Source organism: Poromitra crassiceps, assembly GCF_964638095.1.
Source record: "Poromitra crassiceps genome assembly, chromosome: 12".
Lineage (NCBI taxonomy): Eukaryota > Metazoa > Chordata > Actinopteri > Beryciformes > Melamphaidae > Poromitra > Poromitra crassiceps.
The window spans coordinates 6,807,823-6,820,492 of NC_139632.1; the positions used below are offsets into that span (position 1 = coordinate 6,807,823).

Genomic DNA, 12,670 nt, shown 5'->3' on the forward strand with positions numbered 1-12,670 from the left:
TGGGATGTGGGACATGATGGTGTTTGTGTCTGTCTGTAGACACCTTCTTGTGAACACAAGAACTCAAGAACAACACATGATAGAAACGTCATATTCACTCACAGGTTCCCCCAATAGAGTAGATGATCTGATTTGATTTTTTGGAGCGCCTGACTGCATACATTTGCATATTAATATGAGCTGACATATTATATATGAAATATTATATTTTACATAATATGATATTTGGCAACGCACTCTATTTTCTTGAACCACTATAACTCCAGTTCTTAATGCTTTAAGAGTTCATATTTAACACCGCCCACGTGTTATTATGTGAAGGCAAGTATATTGACATGGAACTATTTTGCTAATTAACGCAAGAATTAGCTTAATTAATGGCCTCATTAGCATATCTGGTCATGTTGATATCATGGTGATTGTGAGTTTGTGTGTAGGTGATAAAAGAAAAACAAGGTTTCAAGACAAAGTACTGCACTAAAGCCATTTATGATGTCCATTTTTGCAGCGCTGGTATATGAATGATTGTGAGAGGAGACAGGGCTGTGCACAGACTCTCACCGCACCCCTCCCCTTTCTCCTCTCCACAACAGGCCACGTCTTTGTCACTTGCTCCCAGGGTGCTCCCAGGCTCTCTCTCTCTCTTGCTCTCCCTCTAATTTTCTCTCCTCTATTCCCTCTTTATCTCTGTCCATCTCTCTCTCTCTCTCCATCTCTCATTTTCTCTCCTCTATTCCCTCATTCTCTCCCTGCACACCTGGTACAGCTATTTCAGGTGTGCCCTACTTCTTCTACCTTGCCGCATCAGACTAAGATTAGAACACAAAACACAAAGTTCCCAATGACATTTTGGGCTGAGCAGTGAAGCTACGTAGCCAGGAAGTCCATTCAGCTACGTTCATTAGATCCAGCTAGGAAAATAACCAATTTTTATTTAGCCTTATGTGCTCTTTAGACATGTGTTTGGCCTGGCATCTATATGGATCAGGCTGTGTCCATTGTCAATCATCAGTGATCTCTCAAGATGACAGACAATGTGAAATCTGATTTTGGTGAAACTTGATTTTGGTGGATTTCTGTTTGTAATGTATATAAATGTCTTCCCACCTGTAGCACATGCAGGATGATCAGGATGACTCCTTGTTGGTTTGCGGATGGGCTTGTGTTTTTACACTGGTTGAGTCATGTGTGTGTGTGTGTGTGGGCTTAGAATAGATACAAACAAGATACCGTTTTAGGCTTCTTTGGTGCAATGTTTGCCTATGCAGGCTCAGATGGCGAACCTTGCGAGTAGTAGGGATGTAACGATAACCGGTTTTAATGATAACCGTGATAAAATTCCTCACGAGGACTGTACAGTTTCCAATTTTCATTATATCAATAAAACCGTGTTACCATGATGACTGTGCTTTGTAAAACATGGTAAATACTGTCCATCATCAACCAAAGTTGGCAACCGTCTCCCAGATGCAAACGTGCAGCCTTGGAGAAATGATTTCAGTGAGTGTATCAGTCCTTTTGGGGTCTGAGTTTTCAATATAAAACTTGGTGAAATGATTCCTGTGAGTGTGTGTTAGCACTTTTTGAACATTTTCAGCACATTTTAACAGACCGTGATAATAACCGTGATCATTTTGGTCACTATAATCGTGATATGAAATTTTCATATCGTTCCGTCTCTACTTGCGAGGCAGCTGGATACGCGAGAGATCGTGTTCGTGTTCACACGACAAAAAAAAAATCCATTTTGCCACGCTTCAAACTATTGTTTTGAATGCGAACCAATCAGCGTCGAGAGGCAGCTACGGGCGGGCTTTAGGTGTGACGACAGCAAGAAGCAAGCCTGTGATAGACGTGATAGACAGATGGTCCATCCAATCACCTGGCAGGTATTTTATTTAAGTGCCTGCCTCTTTTAAATCGTTTCCCAATCTGGCAGCGTCAGGTTATCAAATGGCACAATCCATCCTCACCTCCCCCCCCCCCCCCCCCCCGACACAAATAGCTGTGTCATAGAAATCTTTCAAAATGTAATATACTACATATTACTAGTTACTTTCATTTGAAAGTAATATGTTACTTTACAAAATGACTGTCTGTGTGTGTAGAGTAACTCGTTACTTATTACACTACTTTTGCATTACTTTCACCAAAACAACAGCAGCAGCAGAATGACATCGCCGCCCTGGAACCATCCTGAAAAATAATTTCAACCGCCTTGAAGTCAGTGTAAACAATCCAAAGTTCTAAATGTTTTTCTTTTCCTTTGTTATTGTCATCTATAGTGGTCATTTGCATAAAAACACAGTTTGATTAGGAAATGATTGTATCTTTACTTAAATATGTGCTCTGATTTTTTTGAAGTAACTCAATTTGTAACTTGAGTTACTTGACAAAGTAACTGGTATCATATTACTAAGATCCTATAAGTAATAAGTTATATTACTGAGTTACTGCTAAAGGTAATATATTACATGTAATATGTTACTTTTGTAATGAGTTACACCCAACACTGGTTGTTTGGCTCAAGAACATTCACAGAGCCTCCTCAGAGCATGCTGTCCTTTCCTATCAAGTACAGAGAAGAGCTGCTGACGGCCCACTGGGGGAAGGAAGCCCATCAGCCATAATGAAGTGCCATCCTTAGTCAATTAAGACACTATAAACAGTATGAAGCCTTGAGAATAGATGTTCCTTCTTCACAACGGAGGGCTGCTCCTTAGTATTCCTGGGATTTTAGATCATTTAATTTACAGAAGTGTTTCACCACAACAGAATTTCCCCATGAGGGACAATAAAATCAGTGTTTTCATTCACTATTTCAGTTGTCATATATGGCAGGGAAAGAGTGTGGGAGTGGTTAGGCCTGGGAGAGCTTTGTGTGTGTGTGTGTGTGTGTGTGTGTGTGTGTGTGTGTGTGTGTGTGTGTGTGTGTGTGTGTGTGTGGTGGGTGGGTGGGTGGGTGGGTGTGTGTGTGTGTGGGTCGCGCGCACTACTACCGTAGCTGCTGACTGCACTGTGCTGCTGAGTGTGTGTGTGTGTGTCATGAGCTGGTCCTGTGCTCGGACTGCTCCAGCCCGGGTTTCAGCACGTGGTGCCGCCAGGATTCAGCTATTCACCCCGCAGCGAGGGGACTCCCCCTGCAGGTCCAACACACATACTGTATAGATGTAGGGTGCACTGCTACAGGTCCAACATACATACTGTATAGATGTAGGGTGCACTGCTACAGGTCCAACACACATACTGTATAGATGTAGGGTGCACTGCTACAGGTCCAACACACATACTGTATAGATGTAGGGTGCACTGCTATAGGTCCAACACACATACTGTATAGATGTAGGGTGCACTGCTATAGGTCCAACACACATACTGTATAGATGTAGGGTGCACTGCTACAGGTCCAACACACATACTGTATAGATGTAGGGTGCACTGCTACAGGTCCAACACACATACTGTATAGATGTAGGGTGCACTGCTACAGGTCCAACACACATACTGTATAGATGTAGGGTGCACTGCTACAGGTCCAACACACATACTGTATAGATGTAGGGTGCACTGCTACAGGTCCAACACACATACTGTATAGATGTAGGGTGCACTGCTACATGTCCAACACACATACTGTATAGATGTAGGGTGCACTGCTACAGGTCCAACACACATACTGTATAGATGTAGGGTGCACTGCTACAGGTCCAACACACATACTGTATAGATGTAGGGTGCACTGCTACATGTCCAACACACATACTGTATAGATGTAGGGTGCACTGCTACAGGTCCAACACACATAAGCTGCTTTCACACATGTTTGGAATTCAGGAGTTATCTAGAGGCCATACGGATGGCTGTCATATGTGAATGTCTGCATGCGGCTCATGCGCGCTCCCGCGGAGCCTCGTCCTAGACGGAGGGAAGTGTACCCCCAGCCGTAGTCGAAGAAGCGTATTGTCCCCCCCCCCCCCCCCCCTCCAGAGCTCCGTGAGCTCGTGAGTGCATGAGGACAGAGACGATCGTGACAGATTATTATTATATAAATAGTCGATGTGAATGAGCAGCAAAAAACACATGCCATTTGGTTTTCAAATGAAGCTCAAAACTGCTCCGTGTGCGACAGCCAACATGTTGCGGATTGCTGGATTGAAAGGCTCATGGCTCTGATCTGATTTCATGTCTGCTTCGCACAGCACACACATTTAATAAGCATTTTTGGACGCGAGGGTCGTCCCGCTTCCCAGTATTGGACATCGCTAGGTAGGGTATCTGGATCTGGTTGCGTTCATGTCTTTGATTTAACGTTTACACAGCGTTCGCGCAAATTCCAAGTAGCGTCAAGTCAGGCAGTATAAAACGAAAACTTCCGGGTATAACCTTCGCAATAATGGCAATTAAATAAAGTAAATGCACGTGTAATGTTTTTTTGTGTGTGTTTCGAAAGATACAGAACGGAGATAAACTGGAAGAATATCTGCTCCCTTCGAAAAGTCAATTTTAACCCGTAGTGAGTCGACATTCTGATTTTTTGTTACTAAGTAATACTACATTTATTTTATTTTGAAGGTAAAAACGTCTAGCTTCCTGTATTCTGTATAATTCTAGTAGGTTTGAGGCATTTTAGGACTGAACATAGCAAAGACCTGTTTTGTTTGTACTGCTTGCGACTCGAGGAAATCGATGCATCTGGGCGTGAGTTGTAGGGTTGTTTAATTAATGACTTACTAACGTTATGCGCAAACGATTATATGCCGTGAACGTTAGGCAGTTATCGCCCATTATGTATTTTTAGTTTTCACAACTGTGTGGTCATGCCCAAATTCCCCCACCCCCGCCGCCCGCCCCCTCTCTACTTTACAAACTCTGCGGAGGTGCTACTCATGTGTGAAAGCAACATGCCTCATGTGTGAAAGGGTACACTTCACCTATCATCCGGGGCAGGCTCAGTGGGGGGCAACCCTGACCTGATCCGGAGTTCATGTGTGAAAGTGGCTATACAGTACTGTATAGATGTAGGGTGCACTGCTACATGTCCAACACACATACTGTATAGATGTAGGGTGCACTGCTACAGGTCCAACACACATACAGTACTGTATAGATGTAGGGTGCACTGCTATAGGTCCAACACACATACTGTATAGATGTAGGGTGCACTGCTACAGGTCCAACACACATACTGTATAGATGTAGGGTGCACTGCTATAGGTCCAACACCAACACACATACTGTATGCGTGTGTGAGAGATGTAGGGTGCACTTCATGTATCAATGTGAGTGCACACAGAAGAAGTATGTGTTAATATTTGTGTGTGTGTGTGTGTGTGTGAGAGAGAGAGAGAGAGGGAGGAGAACAATGGGAAAGGGAGGGTCTCTCGGCATTAATTATTTTTGCAGTATGTTATGTTGCCCTTTCAATACAAAGACATTGTAGATTAGTATCAGATGGAGGTGAAGTGTGTTAAACGAGCCTAGGTGTTAAACGAGCCTATGCAGTAGAAGTGAGTTTGGAGCCATCAGTGATGCCGGCTGTGTTACCTGCTCCTGATGTTATTGACACCTGTCTGCTATGGGACTGTCCATTCAATGCAACCTGCCCAGTCAGCAGGAAAAACCTCTGAGTCAGCGAAACCCACTCTCTCACACCACTGACTGACTGCTGCGATGGCTGGCTGATTGACCGTCTGTCTGTCTGTCTGTCTGGCTGGCTGATTGATTGACCGTCTGTCCGTCTGTCTGTCTGTCTGTCTGTCTGTCTGTCTGTCTGTCTGTCTGTCTGTCTGTCTGTCTGGCTGACTTTGAGACTGAGTGGCTGAATGGTTGTAGGAGCTACTTTCTTACTGGCCGGCTGACATCATGCAGGGGCCTTATGGAGAGCTGTATAAAAGGTTCTCCAAAGAAAAGCCATAAAAGGTCTTAACATTACTCAAACATCTGCTAGAGACTCCAGGGCTGCGTTCACACTGCAGTTGAAAGTGTCAAAAATGTTATATATATATATATATCTTTTTTTTAATCCCTGGCAGATCTAAAGTTTCTAGTTGCATTTTCCCCCAATTCCAGTGGACCACATGGATGTGGGGTACAAAATCTGATCCACCTGCACCTTTTTTCCCTCCAATTGTATCTGTTCTATGTTTTAAAATGTCATTAAAAAAAACCTGACTGCCTCCATCACAGTCTGACTGAGTGACCACCTGACTGCCTGCATCACAGTCTGACTGACTGCCTGCATCACCGTCTGACTGAGTGACCACCTGACTGCCTGCATCACAGTCTGACTGAGTGACCACCTGACTGCCTGCCTTAGTGACCACCTGACTGCCTGCATCACAGTCTGACTGAGTGACCAGCTGACTGCCTGCCTGAGTGACCACCTGACTGCCTGCATCACAGTCTGACTGAGTGACCAGCTGACTGCCTGCATCACAGTCTGACTGAGTGACCACCTGACTGCCTGCATCACAGTCTGACTGAGTGACCACCTGACTGCCTGCATCACAGTCTGACTGAGTGACCACCTGACTGCCTGCCTGAGTGACCACCTGACTGCCTGCATCACAGTCTGACTGAGTGACCAGTGACCACCTGACTGCCTGCATCACAGTCTGACTGAGTGACCAGTGACCACCTGACTGCCTGCATCACAGTCTGACTGAGTGACCACCTGACTGCCTGCATCACAGCGCAGGAATGTCCTGGGACACTATATCCTCTCAGACAGAGTGAAAGGCAGATTTGTCCAGTAGTCCAGAGTGAAGGCACAGTGAAAGAAGCATCAGCTTGCAGGGTGCTGCTGCCTGTAAAGCCAAGCTGAGCACTCTTTCCTGCTCAAGTTGCATCATAGAAAAAAACGGCACACAAAAAGGTGCAGGTCAACGGTTTGTATAAACAAGCTATTTTATACCTTGTATAAACTATTTAATTTGACTATTTCCCCACTTATGATGTCATAGACATTGTGATGTCATCAGTGAGTGATGTCATCAGTGATGCAAAGGGACAAAAGTTACGGCAGCTCCAGCGCTCCTGAAGCCGCCGCCTTTTGTGCACCTTCCCGTTGCTTTTGATGAGGAAAGGAAAAAAAACCCACTGTTTGTGGACACACAGCCTAACAGCATGAACATAAACCACATCCAATAAGGAGTGACCCACTGGCAGCTCCCACCTTATTAGGCTGAGGTCCACATAGTGGCTAGCATTGAGTTATGACACCCTACTACTCCAACACACACACACACACACACACACACACACACACACACACACACACACACACACACACACACACACACACACACACACACACACACACATACACACCTACACACACACCTACACACACACACACACACACACACACACACACACACACACACACACACACACACACACACACACACACACACACACACACACACACACGATTCCTCAACCCTCACTCCTTCTGTCCCCCTGTGGTTGACAGCAGCACTTAGCCAATTAGGGTGGACACGCACAGGAGTAGACAGAACTTTATTTATGCTAGCGAAGCGCTTAGCTTAGCCCGGCTTCCCTGGCTGGCTGTAATTAGCTTCACACAGGCCTGAGGGGGAGGACGAGGACACTAAGAACCAAGTGAGACAAGTTAGTTGGGGCAAACTCCATCACACATACTTTCCACAGACGCGCACACAAATTAAACAACGCTTCAAGGGATATTTTTTTTTGTTTCTTTGCAATAAGTTAGATAGGCCAGCAGAATTACATGCAAACCATATTTTATTTTTTTACGCCCCCAAAAAGTTCCCAAAGGAAACGTTTTTAATCAAAGCGTTGTTTTCTTATAAAATCGTGACACTTACAAGAATCACCTCACTTGACTCAAGATGACCAGGGTTTACTGTATCCATTTCATAACATTACTGTATTATATTAATTATATTTTATATTTTATAATAGCAGCAGTGCTGTTTCTCTCTCAGTCAAGTTAATAGTCATGAAAAACCAGCGAGTGAAAAAAAACAATAGCTCTTTTCTTAAAGGACCTATAGTACAGGCTTAGGATTCACATTTCAAGTGTTTTGGTATCAGAGGATTACTCACGTTTGATCAGTTTGCGTCTAAACATATCTAGATAATGTTATTTATTGAACTCTTTTGTCTTGAGACCTCACAGTGAACCCTGGATCAACACGCCTATTCTTAAAGCCTGTCATTTATTGGCCCTGGCCCAGTAAATAATGATGACCCCGCCCCCGCTTCCCTGCCCCTCCCCACCCCCCCCCCCACCCCCCCCCTGATACATGAACAGATCCCCCTGCTGGTCATCATGGTTTCCAGGGATCCAGCGAGAGAAGTCTACGACGTCTTTATGAGAAAGTTGTGTCTGCATCGCCCCACGCAGATTTGACAACCTCCACACACACACACACACACACACACACACACACACCCTCCTCCATCCCCTCTCCTTTCCTCCCCCGTCGTTCCCCTCAGTGTCATGGTAATGAGCCCCGTTGTGCACGAGCAAAACGGTCAAGTTAATTGAGGAAAACGAGGAGAGCGTTAAGGGAGAGGAGAGGGGGGGGCCTGCATATATCCCACATAAAGGATTCTCCTTCACCAGAGGCCTGAGGAATACATTATAGAGCACTTGAGGAAGACTCTCGGTAGTTCTTCTCACTTGCCTGCCCGGTGTCACCGAGACGTGGTTTCCCACGGCAATGAGCCGTAGTATATGTCCAACACCACTAGGGATGTCACCATACTAGAATTTCTACTTCGATACCCAGGAAAATATCGATACTCTATAACATTTTTGATGCCACGCAGGGGGAGGACAACACATCAAGAGGCATAAAAAATAAACAAAGACTGATGGACGGACAGACGCATGCTTCTCCATAATCTAGGAGCGATAAAACTCATTAAAAACTTTGACCTTACACAGCAGATTACACCTGATCTTCAGCCTATCATAACACAGCAGATTACACCTGCTCTAGTCATCAGCCTATCAGAACACTTTGAGCTTGTTGAAGTAACAGATACCCACCAATGACAGGGAGGGAGAAATCAGTAGTACGTTCGATTTTTCATTAAAGGCTTTACCGTGGGGAATATGAATATATATTAAATCTCACGCCCCTAAGGTTTTCGAATCCGTTGAAATTTTTGAAATTGGTGCTTCCCTGCCTGACCTATCAACCATCTCTCACATATTTTTCGGGCCAGCCGACGCGTTACGCGTCTTCTGGCCCGAGTCCGCCTTGCGGAAGTCGAGCGCCTATGAACTACAAGTGTTGTGAGCCATGGTCCCGCCTCTAGAGGTCCTCCACGCCCCTTCAGAGGTCTCGAAGAAAAGCAAAAGGCAGCCATCTTGTTCAACCGCCTAGCCTATGGTAGCTAGGTTAGCTTTCCATAGCTCCTTGCAAAGAGACCATATCTCTGGAACGGAAGCACGGACAGACACGGTACTGGCGGCATTGGAAAGCTCATCAAATTTTACATCTAGTAGTAGGTGAAGTAACGAAATCAACGCTGAGCAATGTACCCGATTTTACACATTTTTACATGAATTAGTCACAACATCAAACTCCTACAAAAATGCCTTAAAATGCATGAATTTTTTTTTATGAAGACATCTCCGGACATATATACTACCGTTTAAATTTGGTGCAATTTGGAGGCAATTTTTTTTTTTATGTTTTGTAATTTTTTCTTCTTCTACTAAATCTTTTTATGTCGAAGCCTTCTTCTTCTTCGACTTTTATGGCGGTTGGCAAGCATATATGTGCATTACCGCCACCTACTGGAGTTTGATATCAGCCAAATGCCTGAGGGGTGGGCCTGGAAACGAAGGCCACGCGAGCCCAGTGCATTGTGGGAAATGTAGTATTTCGGGTGCCCGCACCCGCCCCTCCCCTCCACCACCACCCCCCCCCCCCCCCCACACACAGAGTGCATTTCTGGTGATATCTCTGGCGGGAAACAACCAATTTCAAAAATTTCAACGGATTCGAAAACCTTAGGGGCATGAGATTGAATATATATTCATATTCCCCACGGTAAAGCCGGCCTTTAAGAGAAAGCACTGCTGATATTGATACTGTTGCAAATCAGTATTGTATCCGTAAAAAAAAAAAAAATGTAGTATTGATTTTTATCGATACTATCGATACTTATACTTACTTAAACAATAACGATGAAAGATGCAGGCACCCCTGGACCAATCAGTATCAAGAGGCTCATCCTTCCAACTTAATTGGGCTGCTGGTGTAGCAGTTATGGACTTTAAAAGGGCAGGATGCAGTGCCAAAACACATCGTCCCTCCAAGTTTTGTCCACATCGCACTAATGATATTGCATTTGAGTTTCAAACTTTTGACCTTTAATGATAGTGCCGCCATCTGGCCAATCAGTGTAATGTTTTTAAATAGCAGTACTGTCCACAACACTCTCACACACTCCATCAAAGGAGAAAAACTCAGGTGCGAGGCGAAAACAAACTATTTGACAAGGCTGAAGTCTGAAGAAGAAGGCCTGTTGGCTCAAACGTTGGTTGCTGCTACGCCCAGATGATTGATTCAACCTTTGAGAGGACATAGTGTGCTGCTGGCCTGTTCATCTTTTTAAATACCAGTACGCAATGCCAAGATGCATCGTCCCTTCACGTTTAATCACAATCGGGCGGGTGAGATCTCATCTGAGATATCACATTTGGCACGTCGGACACAGCCCAGTATATTATCCTCCCCCCCCCCCCCACACACACACAGCCCAGTATATTATCCTCCCCCCCCCCCCCCCCCACACACACAGCCCAGTATATTATCCTCCCCCCAACGCCTGCAGGAGTCAGTCCAGTTTATGTATGGAGGCAATGAATCCAGCAGCCCTTCTCTCTTCTCTCCACTTTCATGGACATTTGGGGGTCCAGGTAAATGTTTCATTCCCACTGCACACACACTCATGGTACTCTGTGTGTGTGTGTGTGTGTGTGTGTGTGTGTGTGTGTGTGTGTGTGTGTGTGTGTGTGTGTGTGTGTGTGTGTGTGTGTGTGTGTGTGTGTGTGTGTGTGTCTGTGTGTCTGTAAGGCTCACCTTTCTGTGGTCTGTGGCCAGGGTAGGGTTTCAACAAAAGACAAGCTGCCCATGGAGAGTAACCTTCTGCATACAGGCAGCAGACCCCAGCCAGTGGACGAGACCATAGGAAGGCCTACAGCAGCAGGCCCATGTCCTATTTCAAATAGGCTAATACACTGAATTAGACTATTGCATATGATAATACCAAAGACGATGGGATAAATTTTGTCACGTGGGTTTTGCCCATGGTTTTCCACTGACACGCCCACTTAGGAGACTTTCGGCAGGTTTGAGTCAGAGCCGTGTAGATAGAAGAGTCGCGACATCTCCATTCACATTCACTCCAATGGACCAGTTTTTTTACTCTCAAGAGTTCCAGGAAGTAAGGTCCTGGATTAAGCGGCACTGTCGAGTTGCAGCAAAATAGACAGTTTGTGTTGTACTTTGAGGTCCTCCGCTGACGCCACTCTCTCTCTAGAGGACACTAGTTTGAATCAATGGTTGACCACGCCCATTTAGGAGACTTGCTGCTAATAATAATAATACATTCGAATATTTATTTTTTCATATTCGAAAATTCTTTTAATTTTTATATTCGAATATATATTCGAATCTAGAATTTTTTTTGACAGCCCTACACAGCGCATGCGCTGTACGCAGCCCATGCGCTGTACGCCTGGCGGCCATGTTTAGAAAGTAGTTCCGGCTATTTATTTACCTTAAAATAAGAGCGTTAATCTGCATTTTGGATTAATATTTCATCTCGTGGTGAGTACCCGAGTCATAACATGTACATAGAGCTTTTTGACGCTGTTAGAAATGTTTTTGGTGACTTTGAACGGCTGTACCGTTTCATCCAATACTAACTAACTGGACGACTGTAGCTCACTGTATACTGTACGGAGAGTGACGGTAAAGGTATTGTGTATCTTGGTTATCTATGGGCGATATGGCAAATGGGTGAAACTCCCCAAAAGTTGGCGTATCCCTTTAAATGAGACTGAACGCGGAAGACTGGACGATTCCCTGACCTCATTACTTTCTGCAGTTTATTATGAGAAAGAGCCAGTGAGTGTCTAGTGAGCGGGGGGGGTTGAGTGTCTAGTGAGGGGGGGGGGGGGCGGGGGGTTGAGTGTCTAGTGAGCGGGGGAGGGGGGGTTGAGTGTCTAGTGAGCGGGGGAGGGGGGGTTGAGTGTCTAGTGAGCGGGGGAGGGGGGGTTGAGTGTCTAGTGAGCGGGGGAGGGGGGGTTGAGTGTCTAGTGAGCGGGGGAGGGGGGGTTGAGTGTCTAGTGAGCGGGGGAGGGGGGGTTGAGTGTCTAGTGAGCGGGGGGATGAGGAGTGGTGAGCGGGGGGGGGGGGGGGGGGGTGAGTGTCTAGTGAGCGGGGGGGGGGGGTGAGGAGTGGTGAGCGGGGGGGGGGCTGGATGTGGAGTGTTCTTCAGCTGATCCCAGCAGTGCTGCCTCAGCGGCTCAGCTTGCATCATGCTGATGCTGTCATGTCCTGCATGGAGGAGCCAACATGTCATCAGCCTGTCTGAGGCTCAAAACAACCACTGTTTCTTTGCCTGACGTTAGGAGTCTAGCACTGTGTGTGTGTGT

At 45.6% G+C, this 12,670-nt stretch overlaps 1 protein-coding gene across 1 annotated transcript in view; it reads left to right on the forward strand.

The window, feature by feature from the left end:
• fcho1 (FCH and mu domain containing endocytic adaptor 1) overlaps positions 1-12,670 on the forward strand; it is an 89,986-nt gene that overhangs the window by 25,397 nt on the left and 51,919 nt on the right. The window lies entirely within an intron of this gene.